The sequence below is a fragment of the Crocodylus siamensis genome, chromosome 9 (genome assembly GCF_052110815.1).
Source record: "Crocodylus siamensis isolate JL-2025a chromosome 9, ASM5211081v1, whole genome shotgun sequence".
Lineage (NCBI taxonomy): Eukaryota > Metazoa > Chordata > Crocodylia > Crocodylidae > Crocodylus > Crocodylus siamensis.
Window position 1 is genome coordinate 51,237,337 of NC_143403.1, and position 24,723 is coordinate 51,262,059.

Here is a 24,723-nt window from a genome sequence, read left to right on the forward strand (position 1 = left end):
TTGTGCGCGTTTGATTTGCGTGTGTGTGTGTATGGTCGCTGTGGGGGTATATGTGTTGTGTGCATACGCTGGGGGGGATGTGTGCATGTGCGTGGATGTCTGCTGGAGGAAGAGGGTATGGTGGGCAGCAATCGGAGGTCAGGCTATTCTCCGAGCAAGCCGCAGTACTTAAATCTTTATTGTGTGGCCTGAGCCACACAATAAAGATTTATTTGTCGCTGGTTATTGCTGTTATTATTAGATGTCTAATTGCTCATTGCCTTGCCTGCCTCAAGAGCTGGCGATGTGTATTCGTGAAGGGCACGCACGGGGAGGGCTGGAAGGGAAGAGGGTCTCTCATGGTCTATATTTGGAAAAGAATTCAGAAGTCCTTCCAACAAACTGTGCAAAAGGTACCCGGGCATTTCTGACAGGCAGGCCAGGGGGCTGATGGGCTGCCTTTACTGACATGCAGCTCCTGCTGTGCCCCGCAGCGCAGCCTCCCCCCGGGAGGGCACCCTGGCATTTGCCCGTCTCCGGGGGGCCGGGTCGTCTTAGAGCAGAGATGCGCCAGTCCCTGCGGCTGCCTTACGCGCTCTTCGCCCGGACAGGCATCTCCCCCAGCCCTAGCCTGCCTCTCCGGTATCCCAGAGAGCCTGGCTCCCAAGACAGAGCTCCTGAAATAAACTGAAATCTCATGGATTAGATTACAGAGAGGGGCCAAAGATTTTCAGAGGTTTTCCTGCCGTCCTTAACACCTCTCGCGAGCTCTCCCTTTGCCCTGTTTACTTACTTTGAACCTCTGCATAAAAAGAAACTCGGAGCAACGCGGTTTCCTTCCATTTCTGGCCACAGCGTGTTCGACAGAACAGACGTGCCTTTAGCGAAGCGTCGGCCGGAGGGACCAAGACCCGACTTTCTTTAGAGCAGAGGCAGGATTTCGAAAGATTGACTTACCTTGCGTTCAGTTTGCCATCCAGCTCGTCCTTTTCAGCGCTCCCCGAGAGTTACTTCAGCCGTAAACTCTGGACGCTGGAGAAAGAAGTCCACAGCAGCGTTTGACACGTTACTTTAAAAACATCTCTCTCCCCTTTCCCTGCGTTTGCGACTGCTGAGCTCTCCAGCTCCTGTGCTGTCAACCTGTAAGGTGCCGCGGGTCCAGTCCGGGAGATCCCGGGAAGGGGTAGGATGCAGCACTCCCGGCGAAACACCCCCTCGCCCATTTATTATTCCTGTTGCTTACACCACATGCCATCACGTGGGCAAATAGGTTGGTTATTAAAATGAAAATGTTAGCTTGGCCTGGGTTTTCCAGCAATGGTTTCCCTCCTGCTGGTATTTTTTCCCGGCACAGGAATGTCCTCTCTCTTCTCTCCGCTTGGCGTTATACGTGGAAGGATTGATTAAATGGGCCGCGCCGACAAACAGGCTTTGATCCCTTTCTTAATACTCGGCCAGAGAAAGCACGTGCAACACGTGTGTTTTCTCCCCGTGTAAATGCACGCTAGTCTCATCCCCGTATTTTGGCTGTGAGAGAAGTGCGGGTGCACACACACATACCTATGTGCACACAAATTCATATATATGTGTAGATGTATATATATGTAGATGTACACATACATGTAGATGTGCATATGCATACACGCACACTTGCATACCTATTCATATGTATATATACACTAGCACACTCGCTATGTGCATATACGGTACACTTGTGTGTGTGTGTGTGTATCTATATATCTATCTTTCTATACACACACACACATACATATACGTACATACATGCATACATATAGAGAGAGGTTTACAAAGATATAAGCATGTATTTGCGCATATACCATGCGTGTGTGTATGTAAATGTATATAGGTAAGTTATAGCTGTAAAAATTATGTATATCTGCTTATATGTGTATGTCCATGTAAGTGTGTGTATATCAATGTGTATATGTATATATAAATACAGCTAGATACATATGCATGCATACATCAACATACATATTTAGCCACAAATGCATATAATTACGTGTCATTTTGTATGGGGACCAGTATGTACACACGTACATAGAGGCGTGTGTGCTCACACACGTATATGTAAATATATTGCTACCAGGTGTATGTGCACATTATGTATAGAATGGGTGTACCTTACACACATCCATCTCGTACACTTCTACTGCCTATAAACTTCACCTGCTTCTACTTCATCTGATTGATTCCCAGTCTGGTACGTGGATTTTAGACGGGGGATCAAATAGTTTCCCTACACTGGCCAAGTCCACCAGGGAAAGCGAAGAAGAAAAGGACACATTTCTAACCTGACAGAAGCGCACAGCTGGGGAGTCCTCCTTATAAGCATATAACTCACCAACAGTGGGAGCCTTCTCTAGCTAAGATCCTGAAACGTTGATCTGGGGAAAACTGTCTCTGTCTGCAAATAGAAAATTGATTTCCAAAACCTTGATGTCAAATACACTCCATAACTCCTCCTCTAGCCAAGTCCCGGCTCGCCTACCCCTCCTTATTTTTTGCAGCTGTGTGGCGAAGGTAGCTACAGATAAGTGAAAGTGGTATTTTTATAGGCTGATAAAGCAGACTTATCAAGTCTTTGCTGAGTCTTACAAAGATGCCCTAATTGGTCATTTGCCCAGGACAGTCTCTGAAGCTCTGACCCTCCTTACACGCTACTTCCAGCTGCCAAAGCCCCCCCGCCCTCCCTCCCAAACTGGAAGCCCGGTCGTGCTGCATTTCCCCCATCTTGTTCTCGAGGCGGTGGACAGACACTGTTGGCCTCCCGTGCTATTTAATGATGCCAAGCGTATTATAGTCCACACTCCAGCAGTCTTTTAAATTCGTTTATGGCCTTTAGGAACACTAAAATCATAATAGTAAAAAGGATTGCATGGTTCGGCTTATGAGGCTGGGGTTTTTTCCCCCCAGGGAAAATATTCCAGCCTGGTTCCTTTTCATCTTCCCTTGCTCCACTATTGTCGGGAAAGTGTCCACATTGTTTTCTTCATAGCTTCTGTTCCCTGCGCTTTACTGACTCCTGACCCCGTAACCTCTCATTAGTGATATCCCTTATGCAGCATGGCCATGGGAGACCAAACAAAAAGTTTTGCTGTTAAGTCATGGAGATATTCCCCAGGTCGGTGGGGGGAAGGGAGGCATCGGGGGGGCTTGGGAGAAGGAAAGTAGAAAGAGTGGGATCCATGATACAGCTCAGATCCCTAAGGAGTGTCTAAGGAGCAAGTCTCTCCTGCGGCGGGCTGAAACCGCCCTTCCCGACTCCCCCGCTACCTAGAGCTGCCTCCAAGTCACTGCCCAGCCGGGCAGGGGTTTCTCAGCCTCCATCATTGCAGGCAGGCGCTGACTTCAGTGGCACCATAATGCAAATGGTGTCTTCTTTCCATCTCCCGCTGGGCTGCTCCTCTGCAGATGGGCTGGGCTCCGAGACATCCTGTTTGTCCCCGAAATGCACGTGCATCTGTAATGCCTGTTGCTTTCAGAACCAGCCTGAAATCTGCCCATCACCCACAATGATTTGATCTAGACTATGTATCTTAAAATATATGTGTGTGTGCTATTCACTACGTATAGCAGGACATGTATGTTCTACTTCATGTACTAGATCGGGTGTATTGTACATCATTTATAATACACACATATTATGCATGTAACAGTATAGTTATATGTAGTCATGTAAATATGAGTATATAGTATGGAATAGCATACAATGTTCCCATATATACCTATACATATGCACATATTTGTGCAAACATGGATACACATATATACATGTGCATGTCTATGTGAGTAGATATACACGTATATTTGCATAGACCCATGTGCATGCAAATAATGAAAATGCACACAGGTAATGCACATATACATGCACACATGCACCTGAGTAAATCCCCACACGTGCTGTCATGTATGTTAGTGTATGAAGCCACAAGCAATGCGGAATCACTAGTCATTCCTTAGGTCTCTCCCGGGGCCGAACAAGCAGGGCAGATGCTGGCAAATTCAGGGCAAGGATCAGACCCAGCCAGCTCTCCTGAGGGACGTGGCCTGGCCCCCCAGTAATGCGCCTGCCAAACTGGGGGCTTATGGGCATCTTGTCCCTCATCCAACCTTTGTCCCATAGCTTTTTGGTCCTGTCCAACTCAGCAGCGCAGACCAGAGGGAGTGGAGAACAGGCAAGAGGTGGCCCCAGGCTCGGAGGAGTCACCCTGCATCCCCCCCTCGGCCAGGGGAGCCTAAGGAGCCAGTGCCACCCATGGGCAGTCGCTCTCCTCCCCCATGTCCCCTGCCTCATCCTTTCCTTGACTTGTCCGGGCCCATTAAGCTTCAGTGCTGCTGACCTTCAGCTCCGAAAACACAAGCACGTGCACACGCGCACCCACCCTGGGTCACCCCCAGCATCACCTGCTCGCCTTACCCACAGCCACATAGAGTTACTAGCGGACACACGCACACCAGTAAACATGTGTGGTGAGGTGAATCGGTGGGCAGAGGGCTAAGCTCCAGCCTCTTCTGTCTCTTGATGTGGGTTTTTCTTTATTATTATTACTCTTACTACTACTACTGTTATCATCATCATCCTCGCCATCGTCATCATTCATTATCCCTCTGTTATTTTTCTCTTTAAAAAGAACACAGCAGAGATTAAATACTGTCTCTCTCTCTCCCTGTCTGTCTCTTGATTTAATAAATTGGACAAAAGAAGAGGAAACCATCACACTCTTGGAATGCCAACTTGTTTACTCCCTAAAACTCACTGGTCCCCCCCACCCCCCAACACACACACAAATCCATGTAACAACCCCAGAGACATCTTGGAAATTTCCTGTTCAACTAATTTCTGAGCCCCCCCTCACCTATTTTTTTCATGGGGAAAAGCTGGATTAATGGTCCATCTGACCTATCACTGCTGTATGCGCATGAATCAAACCAATTCAAAGAGCCCAGTGTAAAGTTAGCTTGACCCCTACTACTGAGTAAATGCTTCTTGGGGGCACCCAGGCAACAGGGGCCTGCTCCAGACAGCTAGGACCACTTCCCACTGCCCTGGAAACTATCAGGCAGGTAATAGGCTTATTAATGAATTTGGAATTAACTCCACAGTCTGTTTGGTTTAATGTTACACCCTCTGATGTTTCCTCTTTTTTAAGATAGGCCAGATTTCTGTAGCCCCAGTGCCTGGGCTCTGTGCTTCAGGGCCCACTCTGCAGGATCAAGCTGTCTATTTATACTTAGGTTTCTTGAAAAAATATGCCCCTCTCTGCAGAGAAGGAGCAAAGGGGAGAGAGAGAAACAGACTGACAGATATACATACCCACACATACAAACAGAAACAGGCAGACATAGGGACAGGCATACGCACGCCAAGAGAGAGACAAATATACACATATACACAGAGACTGGCAGACACACACAAACAGAAAGTGAAATACACATATACATACATAGAAATAAGCAGAGAGGCAGATATACAATACACACATACAAAGAGATAGACAACACACACACATCCACATAGAACAAGCAGAGACAAAGACACACAATCAGAACCCTTAAAATTCCTTTTTGTAGCTCAGGCAGTTCCTCTGAAAATCGCAGGATTGGGGATTTTTCTTTAGAGAGAATTCACTTAGCAATAAATTTCTCATGGCCACTAAATACTTGATATGATCAATACCAATGGCAAACTTTCATTGATACTCATGGAATCAGGATTAGGCACTGTTCAGGTATGGTTTTCCCTGCCAGAATCTGCTCCACTTGTTGCTATTTTATAAGGAATTCTAACGTTTAAAGTAGTCATTTAAAATAAAAAATGTATTACTGTTTCAAATTATCCAATAAAAATAATGAGCCCCAGGAAACAAGGGAGCTGTGTGTGACTTTACACACACACACACACACACACACACACACACACTATTTGCCGCCTTTGGTTTTATTTTCTTTGTTTCAATTTGCATTCCTGTCTGTATTTCTTTGACTTTAAGTATTTCAACTGGGCCAAGGGATGTCTGGACTGCAGCAGGGTTTGGCTGCAATCTGCAGAGGAGTTATGAGTCTCCATTGTTCTTGCAGAAGCAATAGCTGGAGTAGGACATACACTGTCCAGTCAAAGTTTCAAGTTCAACCCCCGTTTAAATGTCATGTTTAATGGAAATGGTGTAACCTCCCCATCCCTTCACTTAGTCTGCCTAGGGTTATTTTTATTTCTTTAATGCAAGCTTTTACTGAACTCTGACACTTGCTTTTAACCTGCTCCTCATGAAATATAAATATATAATCCACTCCATAAAACGGGGGAAATAAAAACACTCTTAATGGCATCTGGATCTTTATCAACTTTAACAGGTCAAGGATGATTAAATCATATTTTATAACTGTGGTGGAGTGGGTGGATTCTCTTGGAAAGGCAAGTTCTTGTGATCTACTAAAGTTGCTAAATGGAGGACCACATCCATCTACCAGCTGAAATCAATGGCAACATTGACTTCACTGAAAGAGATACCAGAACTTTCTCCTATTAATATCAGCTGGATTTCGAATGAAGCAAGCATGCACTTGATTTGGTCCCATTTAAAATCCCTGGTAAAAGCTTGCATTGACTTCAGTAAGAACAGGAATGATCTGACCCCTACTACCATGAAAACCAGCAGCCAGAATACTAGTCACATCAGTAGGTGTGGAAATGGGCCTCATCCTCCTACCACTGAAATCAATGAGAATTTGGCCAGTCATTCACACGGGAGCAAGATCAGGCCAAGAAATAACTGAGGAAACATGTCATAACTTGAACAACTTGGCTTGTCAACATAATTATTGTCACTCCAATGATAACTATCACAACTCTGAGCCACGATTTCTCTCTTTGCCAATTGGGATTTTGCCATTGGTCTCAGTCAAAGCAGGGCACAGTACTAGGCTAGTCTTATTCACAGCCATCTATTGTTTCCTCCCCTAATCCCAAAGAGACAGTTAAGTGATCAGGTAGAATTATAATTTATGACAGTGGGTTGTTTAAAATATTGAGAAGACCATATACAAGCCACTCATATTTGCAGTTTGTTCTTCCACTAGTGGTTTATACAATCAGTTAATAGCTTAGGTTTCGCAGGACCTAAAAAGTTTGTCAGTTCTATCTCAGCATGCAGGATCAGCATGTTAGTGGATGAGGGAAAGATTTTCAGTTGAGTCTAGGATAGTTAGATGGTCCTTCCAGTTTCTGTAGGGTCTGGGCATTTTGTTCTTAAAAGAAAGGCCCTCAGGAAGTCATCTAATCCAACCCCCTGCTGAAGGCAGACTCCTCCCTGTCTAAACCATCCTGGACAAGTAATTGTCTGACCTGTTCTTAAAGTTTCATGGAACAGTAGAGCTAGGATTTTGAAAAGCAGGGGGTGGAGTCAGCAGATGCATGACAAATAGATCCAAGGAGGTGATCCTTCCCCTCTATGCGGCATTGGTCAGACCGCAGTTGGAGTACTGTGTCCAGTTTTGGGCGCTGTACTTCAAGAAGGATGTTGATAGACTCGAGAGGGTCCAGAGGAGGGCCACTTGTATGGTTAGGGGCTTACAGGGCAACTCTATGAGAAGAGACTGAGGGACCTGGACCTCTTCAGCCTCCGCAAGAGAAGGCTGAGAGGTGATCTTGTGGCCACCTACAAATTCATTAGGGGGACACAGCAAGGAATCAGACATGCTCTGTTTACCAGGGCACCTCTTGGAGTAACAAGGAACAATGGTCACAAACTGACAGAGAGCAGATTTAAGACAGGTATCATGAAAAACTTCTTCACGGTAAGGGTGGCCAGAATTTGGAATGGGCTTCCAAGGGTGGTGGTGCTCTTCCTACCTTGGCGGTCTTTAAGAGAAGGCTGGATAGGCATCTGGCTGGGATCATCTGACCCCAGCGCTCTTTCCTGCCTAGGCAGAGGGTTGGACTCGATGATCTGTTGATGTCCCTTCTGACACTAGCATCTATGAATCTATGAATCTATGAGTCAGGTTTGGACCCTTTGCCTCTGGTGATGGCAGGACATGGCGAGAACTGCTGGTTGCCTGGCCAGCTCAGGAAGAGGGACTAGACAGGCTGACTCTGACAGGATTGAACCTTTGGGTCCCACAGATAGCAAAAGTGGAGAAGGAACTGAGGGGGGATGTGACAATACCACTGGACCTCCTCTGAGTCTGCCCCTGTTGTCATGATAACCCTCTCATACAGTTAGCAAGCACACTTTTTGAAAACATCAAAAACACCCTAACTTCCTACAGGTAAAGGAGAGAGATATGGATGCTGTCAATGCCATGCAAATGCAAGGACAGGAGTAGTTATTAAAATAGGCTCAAGAGACCCAAGAAAGAGGACAATGCTTCTCACTAAAGAGGAAGGCAAATCCTCCACACCCCCACCACCCTGCCTCACACATCCATGCCAATCTGACCTGGGGGTAAAATTCCCTTTTTGATCCCATATGTGACAATCAGGCTGACACTCAGCCAAAGAGCAAGACCCTCCAGCCAGAAACCTCTGGCTTTTTAGTCCCAACAGAAGTATCAGCACCCCAGTCAAAACTCCTAGCCATGGCTGCAGCCAACACACAATGCTTGTGAGGAAGGTGAAGAAAAACTCCTGACACTAGCAACAGCAGGGGGAGGAATTCCTTCCTGATCCATGTGGCAAGCAGCCCATTTTGAAAGTTGGCGCTGCCACCTTTAATAGCTTATGTGAGTTTAGTTTGATGGCCTCTGTACAGAACCTAGTATACAACTGTCCTTATTACACATGTCTGTTTTCAGGGTTGATAGCAATTTTCACACTTGCTGGCAGTTTTAGCATGGAGGCTGAACATTGGTGACTGACTCACCTTCTCCATCTAAGAAGTCCCTTTTGAAGCACGGATGAGGTAGAACTTGATGGGAGAAGAATGGGCACTGGATTGGACTACGGGTGATCTGCGTTAAATTCCCGCCTCTACCCTGCACTCCTGTGATCTTATGGTCAGTTTATTTTAGCCATGTCTACAGTGTAGAGTTACTATAGCTAGTAGCAGCACCCAGAAACAGGTTGCACTGCTTCACACAAACTGGGTGCATCTACATGTGCATTAACTTCCTTTAGTTAATGTGCATTAATCTAGGGGTGTTTATATAGTGCTCTGGGAGGGAGGCGGGGCACTTTAATTAAACAGCTCTGAAAGCCACTCTAATTAAAATGCCCTGAGTGTCTCATGCATCAGGTACCCACCTTCTAAATGGGGAGGGGGGGGGGCATTTTATCTAAAGTTCATCAAACTTTAGATAAAGTACCCCTGCCACCATTTTGAAGTGTAGGGATGCTGATATACTAGACATGGGAGGCTGCTGGAGCAAGGTAATTGCCCTGCTCCAGCAAACTAGATTAATTGAGTCTGCTTCAGTGTGTAGGAGCAGCCTCAGGCTGAATATAGGCGCCCTCCATTGTGAGGTACTAAGAAAACCGTATTAGCCCATTTTAATGCACATTAACTAAATAGCACTTTTTACGTGACACATTAATGAGCATTAAAATAGGCTAATGCACTTTAAAGCACAGGTGTAGATGTGGCCATTGTTTCTTAAACTGGAAGCAATAGAGTTGTGTTTGCATGGTATTGTGGATGGGTGAATTAGCAAGGGGGGATGCTAATCAGCACTGTAGTTCAGCAATACTAATTAGGCCACCTGCAGCTGAGTGAACACAGCTGCATAGCTTCCAGTTTAGGAGGCAACTCACACATAGCAGCATGGCATCTTTGAGGGTACTGATAATTTGTCCATGCAAACAGGTCCTTAATCTCCCAGTTTATTTTGGAGAATGAGACTGTTTATTTATAAAATAACTGTCTTTGCTATGTGTTTCTTTAGACCTAGAGCTGTGAATTCACCAGAGATCTATAAACAGATACATTCAGTATTATACATTTAATAAAAGCTATTAACATTGCCTTATATTTGACCATTCATCCATTGTCTCTCTGGTTGGTCAGAAAACCATGCTTTTAATCTGTTAGATAGGATATAACTGACAATAGGGCTAATTATATTATTCTATAGGCATAACATCAAGCAACATCTCACTTTGTGCATTGATTCCTTACAGTCCTGATCTGCCTATCGAAATTCTAGTCCGACTATATGCCATAATAATTGCACACTTCACTCTGAGTTTCTGTGAAACATCATATCAAAAGGCTTATGGAAGGAAAGAAACAAAATGGGGTGGGGACTGCAGCAAACTGGAGAATACGAATCTTTAAGTGGGACTTAAATGGTGCTTTGGACTTCTGTAAGCCCCTGAACAGGAGTGAATTTTATTTCACTTGAAATATATGTGTTAAGAAGCCAAAATGTCCAGTGCCAGCTTAGCATGTGAAGTCTGTGGTGATTTGCATTTTAAGGGTTGGCTATATTTCTTAGGCAAGGACTTTGGACAAAAATCCCTACAGTTCCCTAGTAAAGGTAACTTGGGCCTGAGGGAGATTTTTATTCATGTTGGTGGCTAAAAAGCAGAGACAGTGGTCCAAATGCACTTCAGTTAGGCACCTAACTCCAAATGATTTCGAATCACTGAACTCACTAAGGAATATTTGCTAACTAGTCTCTTTGTATTATTACTTCTGCATTGATTACATTTTTGGCACATTGTAAAGGATGATGGTGACAAGTCCATGAGTCATTGCTTTGGATTTTGGCATTTGGCAGAGAATTCAGTGGCAGGAATTGAATCTAGTAATAGCAACATGTGAAATCTCTGTTTTCATCTCTTGAATTGTGATAGTTTCATAGTTTCTAGGGTCGGAAGGGACCTGAGTAGATCATCTAGTCCGACCCCCCGCCATGGCAGGAAAGAGTACTGGGGTCAAATGACCCCAGCAAGATGTTTATCCAACCTCCTCTTAAAGACCCCCAGGGTAGGAGCCAGGACCACTTCTCTTGGAAGTTGGTTCCAGACTCTAGCCACCCTGACTGTGAAGTAGCGCCTCCTGATATCTAACCTAAATCTACCCTCTGCCAGCTTGTGACCGTTATTCCTGGTCACTCCTGGCGGTGCTCGGGGGAACAGGGACTCCCCCAGTGCCTGCTGGTCCCCTCTGACTAGTTTATAACAGGCCACTAGATCCCCCCTCAGCCTTCTCTTGTGGAGGCTGAACAGGTTCAGGTCCCGAAGCCTCTTCCCATAGGGCCTTCCCTGCTGCCCCCTGATCACACGAGTGGCCCTCCTCTGGACCCTCTCCAGGCTGTCCACATCCCTCTTGAAGTGCGGCGCCCAGAACTGGACGCAGTACTCCAGCTGCGGCCTGACCAGTGCTGCATACAGGGGGAGGATCACCTCTTTGGACCTGCTCGAGATGCATCTGTGGATGCGTGACAAGGTGCGGCTGGCCTTCCTGACTGCCTCCCCACACTGCCAGCCCATGTTCATCTTGGAGTCAATGATGACTCCAAAATCCTTTTCTGCTTCTGTGCCGACAAGAGAGGAATTCCCCAACCTGTAGGTATGGTGCCGGTTGTTCCTCCCCAGGTGCATCACTTTGCACTTGTCTGTGTTGAATCCCATCCTATTCTCATCTGCCCACCCTTGTAACCTGTTTAGGTCTGATTGTAGCCTGTTGCCTCCTTCTAGCGTGCCCACATTCCCCAACATCTTAGTGTCACCAGCAAATTTGAACAGGGTGCTTTTTACCCCCTCGTCCAAGTCACTGATGAAGATGTTGAACAGTGCGGGCCCGAGGACCGAGCCCTGCAGAACCGCACTGCCCACGTCCTTCCAGGCTGAGAAGGACCCGTCCACCACCACCCTCTGGGTGCGGCCCTCCAGCCAGTTGGCGACCCATTTGACTGTATAGGTGTCGACACCACAGTCCCCCAGTTTCTTAATGAGAACGGGGTGAGAGACAGTGTCGAAAGCCTTCCGGAAGTCCAGGAAGACTATATCCACTGCTACCCCTGCATCTAATGATCTGGTGATCTGATCATAAAAGGCCACCAGGTTGGTCTGACAGGACCTGCCACTGATGAACCCGTGTTGGTTGCCCCTAAGCATGCAGTCCCCTGCTGGCCCCTCATGGACGTGTGCCAGAATGATTTCCTCAAATAGCTTGCCTAGGATTGAGGTAAGACTAACCGGCCTATAGTTTCCCGGGTCCTCCTTCTTCCCCTTTTTGAAGATGGGAACCACGCTGGCCTTCTTCCAGTCCTCCGGCACCACACCAGAGCACCACAAGTGCTTGTAAAGCCACGCCAGGTGTCCTGCAATGACCTCGGCCAATTCCTTTAGAACTCTAGGGTGGAGATCATCCGGACCGGCTGACCTGAATATGTCCAACCCCTCCAGAAGTTCCCTAACTAGTTCCTCACTAACCCTTAGTTAGAATCCAAAGCAGTAGTGGGGAAAAGATGACTGAGCCAGGAAGTGTTGGTTCCCTTTTTGTCTTTTCCTGATCTGCTGTGTAGCTTCACATTGTCTCATTATCATTCTGAATTTCAGTTTCCATTTTTATCTGCTGTCAACCTGGTCTGTTTAGACTGTTATTATGGGGGCAGAGACTGTGTTTCACATGTATGTGCAGAGCCTAGCACCATGGGGTCCTGATGGCAGTCAAAGCTTCTCAGTAGTTTTGTAAAAAACAAGAAGGTCATAGAGAACAAGATCGTTTGTGTCAAGAGGGATCACAGGTGTGTATTATGAAGGCCTGGTCTCAGATTTAACCCTATGCTGCCTAACCAGTTTCTCAAAGCATGAGTTGGAGGTCCACATTTTTTTCAGGCACTGACATCACTCTTTGGTGGAGACAGCTCAGTATTTTGCAGGAGTGTGGCCAGGCATTGGTCTAACTACTTCCCTGAGCTTTGCCACTCTAGAGAAGCTTGAGTTTGTATCTTGCATTAAGTGCTGCCCTCAGCAACCTCTGGGTGCTCCAGACCTGGACTTCTGTGAGACAAGAACTTTCTCTGTCCTCTACCAAGTGGCTGAGAGCCTGATCTACCCGATTTCCTGCTGGGCCAAGCCAAAATGGTGACCCTGAGAAGCCGCAGGAACCTGCTCACAGGGGCTGCTTTAGACAACACTCTTCACCTCTTCTAGTTTGTGGTCTGGGTGCTTGTCTTCTTTGAGTTTGGACACTTCACCTTACAACAGAATTTAGCCCATTTTCTGTCAAGCTGGGCCATGAGGGGGGCTCTGCATGGTAAGCCTGACAGCCAGTCCTAAAAGTGTGACCATATGAAGGGTAGTGTGAAGCGGGGAGAGGTTTTTAATCTCTGGTTGTTATGGAAGTTTGTAACTGAAGAATCTTTCATGCTCAGCTCCTGGCAGAGGCTCTGCACTTTGCACTTACATTTTTTGCTGTTAACATTTTTTTTATAATAAAGGTTAGAAAAGTCTTGCTTTCTATCTGTCTGTACAAGACTCATGCATGACTATAACAGGTAAAATATAACCCATAGTTTTACAAAACATTCATAACATAAACTTGTATTTTACAGTTTGTGTCTATCTTACAGACAGCTAGCTAGCTAATTAGACAGACAGATAAGCACAGTGATTACCTAGCTAGCACAAAAGGGAAACTGCTGTGTAACTATTACTTCTCTGCCAATTTTCACACTTTAGGGCTGTGTCTACAAGTGTGGAGGACTGTGCAGTCTTTACTGCGCAGCCATTTGGTACGTGCATAAGCAAATACTAAATGACTGTCCAGTAACCAGTGTTACCGCACAGTACTGTCGCTGCACTCTTTTTTCCTGATGCTATTGCACAGTAGCAACAAGCTACTGCGCAGTGGCTCATTCCTACTGCACAGTAGTGTCATATCACAGTTAGTGCTTAGCAATGCTACTGAGTGGCAGGAACAAGCTACAATGCAGTAGCTGATTGCTACTGTGTCGTAGTGTCTTGTGTAGATGTGCCCCTAGGGGTTGTTTTCATTTGTTCACACAACTGGTACAGAACAACCTGATTATTTTCCTTGTTCACTTTGAAAAGTTCTGCTCAGTGCTTTGCATTTTGTATTTGCTTATTCACCCTCCTATCAGATGGCAGGTCAACAATGTCACTGAAAAGGGGGTTTCGTGCAGTGGTGCTCCCTTTTAATTCCTGCTCTACCCCTACTTTAAAACCAACTGTTTGGGAGGGGTAGCAGCATTCCTATTCACATAGTGCTGAGGAAGTCAATTGACTTCATGGCTCATTATAATCTGCTTGTTTCCTGTTAACTTCTCCTCACTCCAGAGATGTTAATAACCCTCTCTCCTTTTTAATGATCCTGATGTTGGCTATTCAAACTATACTTTCTTCTGCAATTTTGCTGTGTGTTAGCCATTCCTGGTAATGTTTCTCTTCTTGTTCACAGCTCTGAAGACTGTTTTAGGTCCAACTAAAAACCTTAATTCAGGTGTGGTAATATAAATCAGTTATAGAAATGTGAGACATTGAAGTATTGGAAGCACTGTCAAAACACTCAAGAAGATTAGTTTTTGTTTTATGAATCTGAACAAGAGATGTACATTTAGCTATAATGACTACAGGACCAATGAAACAATATCGTTTTACTATTTTTTTAGTTTGTGTTTTTTTTCTTAATTTCATCTGTAATCTAGAAAATTAGTGTACATTCTAATATTTATATTTTTTACTTTGATCTTAAACTGAATAATGTAGTGCTCGCCCTTTGGCGTATTAATAAAGCTTCTAGATTCTTTTTAATTGGAGAAAAATATGTTGTGTTATATGTGATGATATGTAAATACCATCTGCACTACCCCCCTTTTCAGAATCCTAGATCCATGATTATGATTTCAAGTACCCAACAAATACCCAATAAGCCACTGTCTGTTATGCTGCCACATGTCATATCTCAGCCTATCCTGTGTATCAGCTCTGGCTACTAAGAGTCTTGGATTTTTCCTCAGTGTATCTCTAAAGGAATCCAGGGCTACATAGTAAAATCCCTCAGTTTATGCTGTCTTTGTATATAATAAAATGATCAAATCATCAGTGACTGCAAGGTGAATGAAACCCTGGCAAGAAGCAAAAAAGAGACAGATACCTAGCTGGAGAATGGATTGTTATACTGCACAGAGAAGTTATTAACTAGAGGTTACATTACACACACATGCACACATACATCCTTCTGCTTGGTGCTTAGTTGATGCATAATCTATCATATTTCATCCTGATTATGAAGAGAACAGATTATCCTGATCACAAAGCCTATCTCAGTCGGGGAAGAAATGTCATTTGCCAAAGAAACGGAGGCAGAGACAACTGCCTCCATACCATGGAGACAAGATACTGTTGTAACAACAGACCTAGTGTTATGAGACTTTGATGCCATAAATATTTACAGTTGTGACAAAAGTGGCCTCTATTGGATGGTGATCAAAATGCAAGACAGACCTCCAAAGAGGCACCATGTACAGGGAAAACAATGAAAAAGTGTGTGACCTTTCTACTTTCCAGTCACATGACTGGGCAAGTGAGCTTGTCATAAGAGTGAACCAAAGTCAACAAATGCCAGATGCATCTATGGCACAAGAAAAATTATTGTGCAATATAAAAGCAACTCTAAAGCTTGGGTGACTGTGAGCTATCTGCCTTCGCTACTGTAGCATGAGGTCTGATCAAGATTGAAGCTGAATCTCTCTAGTATGGAGTAATACAAATTCCACATGGTCCTTTATATACAACCATTCTTTTCCACCTGATGCATCATTGAAGACACATGTCTTAAGCTCACATATAAAAGACATATAAAAATTGGAGCCCTTTTCTTTCATATTCTTGCTTGAGTTAATTCCTATACTGGTAGCCATTTGGGAGATTGTTTTTAGAAAACTTTGTGGATAGCTGTTTCTAAACATATACATTCACTCTACAGTTTCCTTAGTTTCCCTCCACTTTCAGAAATGAACATTTCACCCAATGCACTGTATGCTAGTGAGAAACCTGTGGAGCATGGAAAGATTCAGAGAAGCTGATGAGATAAGAGCAGAGACTGAGACTGATGGCAAGAAATACATTGTCAATAGTGCAAACATCTACATTGCACAGCCAGTTCCAGATGTGACAGCAGTATGGCTAAGGCATCACACTAAGGATCTGAGCTTCATCCTAGACTCACAATGTAAGCCACCCCCAGCAGACCCCGTTCTAAAAGGGTACTTGGTAATTTAGGCTGAGGAATCAGATGTGTTTGGGCATGATGCTACTTGTGTTGCTCCACTGGCTACAGAAACTGGCATGCTTTAACCATGCTGGTCTTGTGGACCATGTAAGCTCAGCTGGAGCACCTCTGACTTTTTCAGCATAGGTCAACTTGATGGTACATGAGTCACATTGGAAAGAAGCCAGTAGTTGACTATACAAAGTGAATAGTGCTAGCAGTAGTAGTAGTAATGGTATTTAGAAACCCCAATCAAGAAATTTAGGGTCATGATTCTGGATGTAGTACAAATGCCACACAATGTTGCCTCTTTACTAGATGAAGGAGAAAGTCATAATTCATGTTTTTGCTGAATTTCATATATCAGTAGTTGTTGTTTCATTTCACATGATCTCTTAGGCACACCTCTCCTCCAAAACTCTTGCTTTATTCCCAATTTCAGTTAAATGACCTTGTTTGTGCTGAAAATGCAAGTGTTCAGTGACTAAACTACAGTTATACAGTATCCGGGCAATTTTCATTCTCCAATCAACCCCCTTCTGCTTCCATTAAGGAAAGGATAAACATTTTAATTCAGGAACCTGTGCTGATATTCCTATACTGATAAATCCATCATTTCCTGTCCTTTCACATAGCAAACCTCAGTTAATTAAAACCAATCTTTGCTTTCTTTAGGTGCAAGTGTTCTCAACTCCTCCTATAACACAACACAGAGCAATGGCAGTCGATCCTGGCTCTCTCAAAAGCCACACCAGGAACCAATAAGTCACAACAGACACACACATAATAAACTGAAAGACCATTTGTGGCTTGGGAGATACAGTCTGAGTATCACTGACACAGATGTTGTTTCATGAAGCATCTCACTTTCTAGTGTACTCCACTGCCTAGGACCCAACACCCATCTATTTCTCATCACCCAAAACCCATACCCTCACCCATCCTTAGACAGCCCTACTTTCCCTCTTAACTCCCACCACCAAATCCCACCTACTTTTTTCAGTCCTGATTAGTTGCTATCCTGGCTCCTTCATTCATGGTTGTGTGGGACTTCCTCTGTTGTTTGTGTCAATTACAGAAATTGATTAAATTTAAAACAAAGATTAAAATGGGGGCTAATGTGTAAAGTAGAACAGGAAATGAAGAGAGCATCATATGAGCAGATAATTCCCTGCAGACCACTAGCAGCAAAGACTACACTTTGATGACCAGTACTGCAGAGCAAGTGAAAGATAAAGGGTTTACACACAGGTTCTCTAACTATTTAATTGACATGAAACAAGCTATTCAATAAGCCAGCCTTAATGCAGAAATTACAAGGGGAACATAAAATACCAGTATCAGACTTTCAGAGAGCAACTGGGCAAATGGAATCAGGAGATGGGCTTATCAAATATATTCACATGCAGTGTCTTTTTGCCTCTTCTCTATCTGCTTTATGCAACTATTCTGATCAAGTCTGCAACTAAGTCAGTCAAAAAGGCACCATCAACTTGAAGGGGTATTGTTACAGGTCAGGCATAAAAAGGAACAGTTGCATCACATTTTTACCAAATATGTATGAACTGAAATCAAATTACAACTTCAGTAGTGTTGGAATAATGATAGTGTTGGGAAAATGCAAGGCAAGGCTTTTTGTGGGTGATATGGTTCTGGGGTACTGTGTTCAGTTTTAGGCATCCCACTACAGAAAGGATGTGGACATATTGGAGAGAGTGCAGCAGAGGGCAACAAAAATGGTGAGGGGGCTGTGGGACATGACTTATGAGAAAAGACTGAGGGAACTGGGCTTATTTAATTTAGAAAAGATAACACTGAGGGGAGATTAAATAGCAGCCTTCAAATGCATGAAGGGGGGTTCAAAAGAGGATGGAGCTAAACTGCTCTCAGTGGTAGCAGATGACAGAACAAGGTGCAGTGGTCTCAAGTTTCAGCAAGGGAAATTTAGGTTAGATATTAGGAAGAATTTGCTCAGTAGGAGGATAGTAAAACATTGGAACAGGCAATCCAGAGAGGCGGTGGAAGCTACATCCTTGGAGGTTTTCAAAACCTGGCTAGACAAAGCTTTGGCTGGGATGATTTAGTTGGGGATGGTTCTGCTTTGAACAGGGGTTGGACTGGATGACCTCCTGAGGTCCCTTCCAACCATAATTTTCTATGATTCCATGATATCGTGAATTGGACCAACTGGCTGCATCTACGTAAGAAGCTAACTGAGCAGTATCCCATGACTACTGTGTAGTAGCATCGCATGGCAGCAACTGTGATGCAGTGCTGCTATGTAGTAGTCTTAGGATATTATGCAGTCAGCATCATGAAAAAGCCATTCGACCATGCTACTCTGCAGTAACTCAGGTTACAGCACAGCCATTTAGCACTCATTTATACAAGTACTAAATGTCTGTGTAGTAACCAGGGGTATAGACAAGCTTTTGGGTACCAAGTACCTTTCCCCAGGTCTCTTAGAAATTACAGTTTGTGTTTTAATATAATGGTTCAAATATCTGCACCTCTTGGAGCCAAGAAAAATGGTAGTATCTCTCTGTATGCAGTTTTATACAGCTTTCTGCAGAGCCAACATCAGTATCTTGCTTTCTAAGGCAAGGTAGGGACAAATGAACCCTCAGAAGAACTAAAAGCCCATGATGATTTGATGCAGCCTAGAAATTCTCAGACTGTTTTCTTTGGACAATTCATGATCCATGGAGGACTTACAGGGAGCCTGAAGAGATTATAAATTGCATTATACAGGCAGCAAGGAATGCATTGACTATCATACTTTCCTAATGTTGTGTTTCCATGGAAACAAGTAGTATAGCTCCTATAGGGATGTGCATCATTGTGAATGTCAAGGAGGTGGTTCATACGCTCATTAATGGATGAGAAACTAGTTTCAAGATAGTTGATCTATTAAATTGTGGCATGCAAGTTAGAGAACTACTGACGAGAAGGAGGAGGAAAAGGTAGAAGATGAAGAGGACATATTGTTGTAGTGCCCTGGCGCTCCACTCATAATTTTGTTGTAAATTTAGAGAAATTAAAGCCAGAAAAGATCATCAGATCATTTTGTCAGATCTCCTGTGTATAACAGGTCCTTAAGTTTCACTCAGTTATACCTGAACTGAGCACAATAGCTCAGTGTTCAGCTGAAACACATATTGTGTTTGCCTAAAGCATATATTAAGGAAAGGCTTACAGTCTTGATTTGAAGACATCAAGAGACAGAGAATCTATTACTTCCCTTGGTAGTTTGTTCTACTGATTGTATCACCCTCACTGTTAAAAATGTGTGCCTTATTTCCTCTTTGAGTTGGTCTGGCTTTCACTAACAGTCATAGATTCTTCACTACCTTAAAGAGCCCTTTAGTACCCTGGACCCCAGTGTGCAGGGAACTGTACAAGCAGGGAACAAAAAAGATGGTTCCTGTACCACAGAACTTAGGGCCACATCCCAAAAAGTCTTGGGTGACTAATACTACTTTAAACACCCTTATTTTTTTATTTTTCTAGATAGCTACACTACAACCCTCACAGTCTTCAAATACATAATTACAGAAACACATACCCATTACAGTATAAGCACCTGTGCTCCCATGACAAAACTCTGAACTGTGCACCCATCTGCATTCCCTTCACTGTTACAATTACACTGCTCCTCTGTTACTTTCCTTAGTGTCTATTCGGTACTTTTAGTCCATTTTACTGTCATTGTTGCTGTTGTTTTCTCTCTCCCTGTTGGCACTGTTGCTGCTTGATCCATTTTCTTTTTCACTGCCCTCACTTTCTTCTGTTGCTTTCTTGTGGGGGTGGGAGGCAGGCCTTGAACAGTCTGTGCCAGTGGCTCCTTTGCCAGATGCTGTGTGCCACCTCTTCTATATCTTCCCCTAGCATCTTCTGGTAGTAGGTCTCAGCTCACTCAGTCCCATTTTAACACAGTCCTCAACTGAGGACATTTTTACACATGTAAACACTGCAGCACAGGGCGCTTTGAGAAGTGCCCGGCGCTGTCACACGTGTAGTTGTATAAGCAGCGAAGCGTATGTCAGCACGAAGGAAATGGCAGCAGTGCACTTTTGAACTAAAACACCTCCGAGGTGCTTTAGGTCAAAAGCACGCTGCTGCCATTTTCTGTGTGCTGATGCGCATTTTGCCACTCATACAACTGCATGCAGCACAGAGCAGTGTGCGTCAGCTTGCATGTGGAGCAGACTCTATAAATCCAAAGTGGCAGATCTCCAGCGTGTCACTGGACAAAAAGTTACGTGTATAAATGCCCTGAGAACTTTGTGCGCTGGTACATCAGGAGGTTCCTGGTCTTCTACAGGGTGCTTTTGTTGTAGGAGATGAACTGATCAATGGTTGATGGGGACCCCTGTTATTCGGACAGGTGCCCATACAGTTCTGCCTCTCTGGTCATAGTCCTGACCTCTGTTATCACTCAGCACCACCTCCACACCACCTTGGTGTATGGGCAGAACTACAAGAGGTGGTCAACGGTCTCTGCTCTGCCTTGCCAGGTTTACCTGGGACAGTTGGGCTGGCTTCTCTGCCCCTCTCTGTGTTTCAGTGCCTGCATGGGGAATGCCCGGTGGGCTGCTAGCCAGCTCGAGTCTCTGCTCTTTAGCCCTTGTGGAAGGTTCATTCCCACATGGCCTGGCAGCTATCACCAGCGAGTAGGTCCACAGTTGACAGACAGTTTATCTCTGGCTCTGGACACCTCCTGCATCTTCTGGTCATTGGTCATGGTTGCAGGGGCTTCTTTGAGCATGTCGTATTTGATTCAGAACTTGTCCAGGACCTTGTAGAACCAGGGCTGCAGCATGGCCCATGGCCTCTCATTCAATGATTTTTGCAGTCCCTGGTGGCTGCAGCAGGGAGCTGGTAAATAGGGAGTGGGGGAGGGGGGGCTGGAGGAAGGGCGAGGGGACCATGGAGGGACTCCTGCAAGGCTCCATCCCCTGCCTGCTCCCCCAAGCCCCCTCAACCCTTGCCCACTCCCTCAGCCCCCCATGGCTGCCCCACTTGCCCTAGCTCCCGGTACTTTAAAAAAACCCCGCTATTCACCAGGTGCTGCTGGACTGGGGGGCAATCCCTGCTTCCCTACACTGCATGGGGGGTCTGCATGAGCCCTCCAACCCCTGCCTGCTCCCCCAGCCCCCATGGCTGCCCTGCCCACCTCAGCTCTGGCCCTTTAAGAAAAAAAATTGGAAAAAACCCCGGGTCGGGGGGCTCACCGGCTTCTGCAGCAGCCTTGGGACTTCAGAGGGCTCATGGAAGAGCCCTCAACATGGCACAGGGCAGTGGGGGGCAGCAGGGATTGCCCCCGCTGGGCAGGAGCCAGTGAGCTGGGGCTTTTGTTTTCAAAGTGCTGGGAGCTGGGGCAGGTGGGGGATGGGCCCATGTGATACAGAGATTCAGCAACAGTTGAGTATCCAAATCACATTTGGCTGAATCAATTTGGGACAGTGATTCAAATCACTGAATCGAATCATAATCCCCCAAATCAGCTGTGTCTGAATCTGAAGCAAATACTAGCCACTTCACACAGGCCTAATACCTGCCACTGTCTCAACAAGTGCCCTGTGTAGTATCTGATGAAGCAGGCCATTTGCATCTCCGGCCTAGACACCAGCTTGCAGGTCTGGGTTTTGTATTTGGCCCCCAGGAACAAAAGGATGTCTGGCATTCCTTTGCCCCCCGTCGGCTTGGTCTTATATAGTGTCTTCCTCATCACCTTCTCCCATCTGGATCCCCAAAAGAAGAAGCACATATGCCTCTGGATTCTGTGGTTGGTGACATACTTTGGCAGGAGGAAGACCAGTGCTGTGTACACTATTTTAAATGCCTATCTCCACAATTTAGACCGCCCACCCTCAAATGCCAGCTCAACTAATGCCTAGACCTGGAGGCACTTTACTCCCCTAAGTGCCTTAGTTTTAGCAAGTCAAGTGTCCCATGGAAGATAGACTTCTGGTGCTGTGGAGACCTGCAACCACCCAAGTCCTAAGGCTGCTGAGATGCTGTATGTCTAGTTCTTAAGGGTTTCCAAAACCAGGTATTCCTTTGGCCACTGGCCTGCTTCCACTTACTGAAGAAAAATGCTTGACTAGCCCTAAAAGGCAGCAATTAGGGGCCCAACCCCTCTTTGTGCAGTTCTTACTGGCTAAAACTGTGAATTTAGTACCCAATCCTTCACCAGCCGATAGATTTATTTAAATAAGGACTGCAGCATGCTTAACTTTGACATTTTCATAGATATCTAAGCTTCAATGGAGTTCAAATCCTACTGACTTATCTGAGGAGTTACCTGAGGAGTCAAAGCCTCATGGGAACTCCTGAGGTCACTTTTCAAAATTGCCCCCAAGGAAGACTTGCCCTGCCATTGATTCTTATGCATGGGGAATACAATCCATGATGAATACTGGGGAGCTATGTTATTTTGGGACCAGTGACAATAGAAAACATACCATGTTTGTGGCAGTGGGCAATGGAAAAGGAGATTCAGAAGGGTTACAGAGACCATTCTGTATAAACGTGAGATTCTGTTGATTGCCATGCAACCAAAAGCTGCATGTCCTAATGTAATGTGGCATTTGATAGGTGCTTTCAAATATTCTTGATAAGGATGAGAGATGTGGCATTAGAGCCAATAAACAAAGGCCATTTTGTGTATTGAATGCCAGTCAATGCCAGAAACCAGTGGGAAAGAACACAGCTCCCTCCCCAGGTGGCTCCTTGACTCAGAGCAGCAACCTAAGATCAGGGCAACTCATGAACATTCACTTGCCCCATGAATTTTAGGATTGCCAGTATTTCCTGTACCTCTGGTTTAATGGATGTTATGTCAAGAAAGCAAGATGAGAGCTATCCCCAAAAAGGAGGATGTGTTTTGGAGTTGTTGCTAGTTTTCATGGGCCTTTCCTTCTTAGACACAATTTTCCTAATCATTTCCATTTCCCGGAAGAATTTCCCTCCCTATCTTTATGTCTGTTAAAATCGTAAGACTTTGTCCTATTTCCCTGGGTATGGTAAGATAGGGTGGAAGAGGAAAGAAGGCAGGAAGGAAGGAACTTTCTTTTGGGTCTTCAAATCAAAGTACTTTCAATAATGATCTGTAGCAGTAGAAAAGTCCTTAACCATCACTGTGATTACCACAAAAGCCTCTGGAGAAAGCCAGACTATGAAGTGAGAATTATGTTCTAGCCTAAATACATCAGCACCTTCTTACTGCGCCAGCCTCAGAGGAGGGAGGACAGAGATCCTTCCTCTGCATTTCTGTCCCGGACTTTTTGCTGGTACCTACCGGATAACTTCATAGGAAGAACAGAGCGAATGATATTCTTGCACTACAAAAGATTGGGTAGATCTAGTGAAAAGAGGAACAAGAAGCTCTGGGCAGATCCTGTGCGCTCTGACAGGCGATTCTTCATTCAGACAAGCAGATGGAGAGTTATTTCTAAGGCTAGGGAAAAGAGCCAGGGAATTTCCCTCTCTCCAGATATCTCTGCAGGCCTCTACGCCCCTGCAGAAAGGCTTATGTTGTTCCGTGGGCACTGAAACCAGGGAAAAACTCACCTTGGAACAGCCTGCCCCACTTCATCCTTATTATATGCCCCCAACCTCCCGTCTAAAATGCAGCTTCTTCTCTGGGGGGGGAGGGGGGTGCCCTTGTTATGGTCCTACTGCCTTTGTGCTCTGCAGCATGGCAGGGCGCTGCCTCAAAGCCATCCTGCATCCGTTGGATAGGGCTCGTAGAGAGCTCCGTTGCCTACATTTTAAGAAACCCATAATTTACACATTCCCGTTATACCCTGTAATTTCACCACCCTGGGCCACTGGATAAAGAGAAATCGCAGAGCCCAAGAGCTTGCATAAGGCACTGCCAAAGAATGAGGATAAATAGATCTATAAAATAATGGCATGGAGGGGAGCCAACACGGATTGAAAAATCAACCTCTGTCCTCCAGGCCCTGCCGGCGGCAGCGCTATCTGCAGCCCGGCGCTCCTCGCAATCTCGTGCTAAGGCCCGGACGGCCGCGTTTGGAGACTGTATCTAGCAGCTGGTGGGACTCGAGCAGGAGCTGGCCGGGGTGATGCGGATTCCCTTTTCTTTTTATAATGCGACTGTTAGTGGTAAGCGAGCTGCGATTTATATACGTCCAATAAAGTCACCGTTTTAAGTGCCGAAGCTACTAGAGGAAACTGCCACACGCTTCCCATTCGCCACTGGGACGTTTTAATGTCGGGCTTTTGTTCTCCAAGCCCACCCCCCCTCTCCACATTAGGCTTTTATTTCTGCAGTAAGATCAAAGGCAGACAGCTGTATATACACACACTCCCGCATATTGCCGGCTTTGTGATCAAGTAACCTCGCCTCAGTAAAAACTTACCCTTGGCACACGCTGCCTTCATGTATTTATACGACACGCGCCAGGGACACGGGCAGTGCTCTGCGCGAGCCAGGCCACTTGTCCCCCAGTACAATCGCGTGTTTGTGCCCGTGGGTTAAAAAATGCTGGCGAGACACCCCCCCCCCAGCAAA

At 45.3% G+C, this 24,723-nt stretch overlaps 1 protein-coding gene across 2 annotated transcripts in view; it reads right to left on the reverse strand.

Moving 5' to 3' along the window:
- The window catches only part of TBX5 (T-box transcription factor 5), a 92,269-nt gene that overhangs the window by 60,194 nt on the left and 7,352 nt on the right, over positions 1-24,723 (reverse strand). Inside the window, exon 2 of one of the 2 annotated variants that reach the window (XM_090063566.1) lies at positions 937-1,011. The exons of the other annotated variant lie outside the window; for it this stretch is intronic. The gene's annotated coding sequence lies outside the window, so the exon portion shown is untranslated. The remainder of the gene's footprint in view (positions 1-936; positions 1,012-24,723) is intronic. 2 annotated transcript variants of the gene reach the window in all.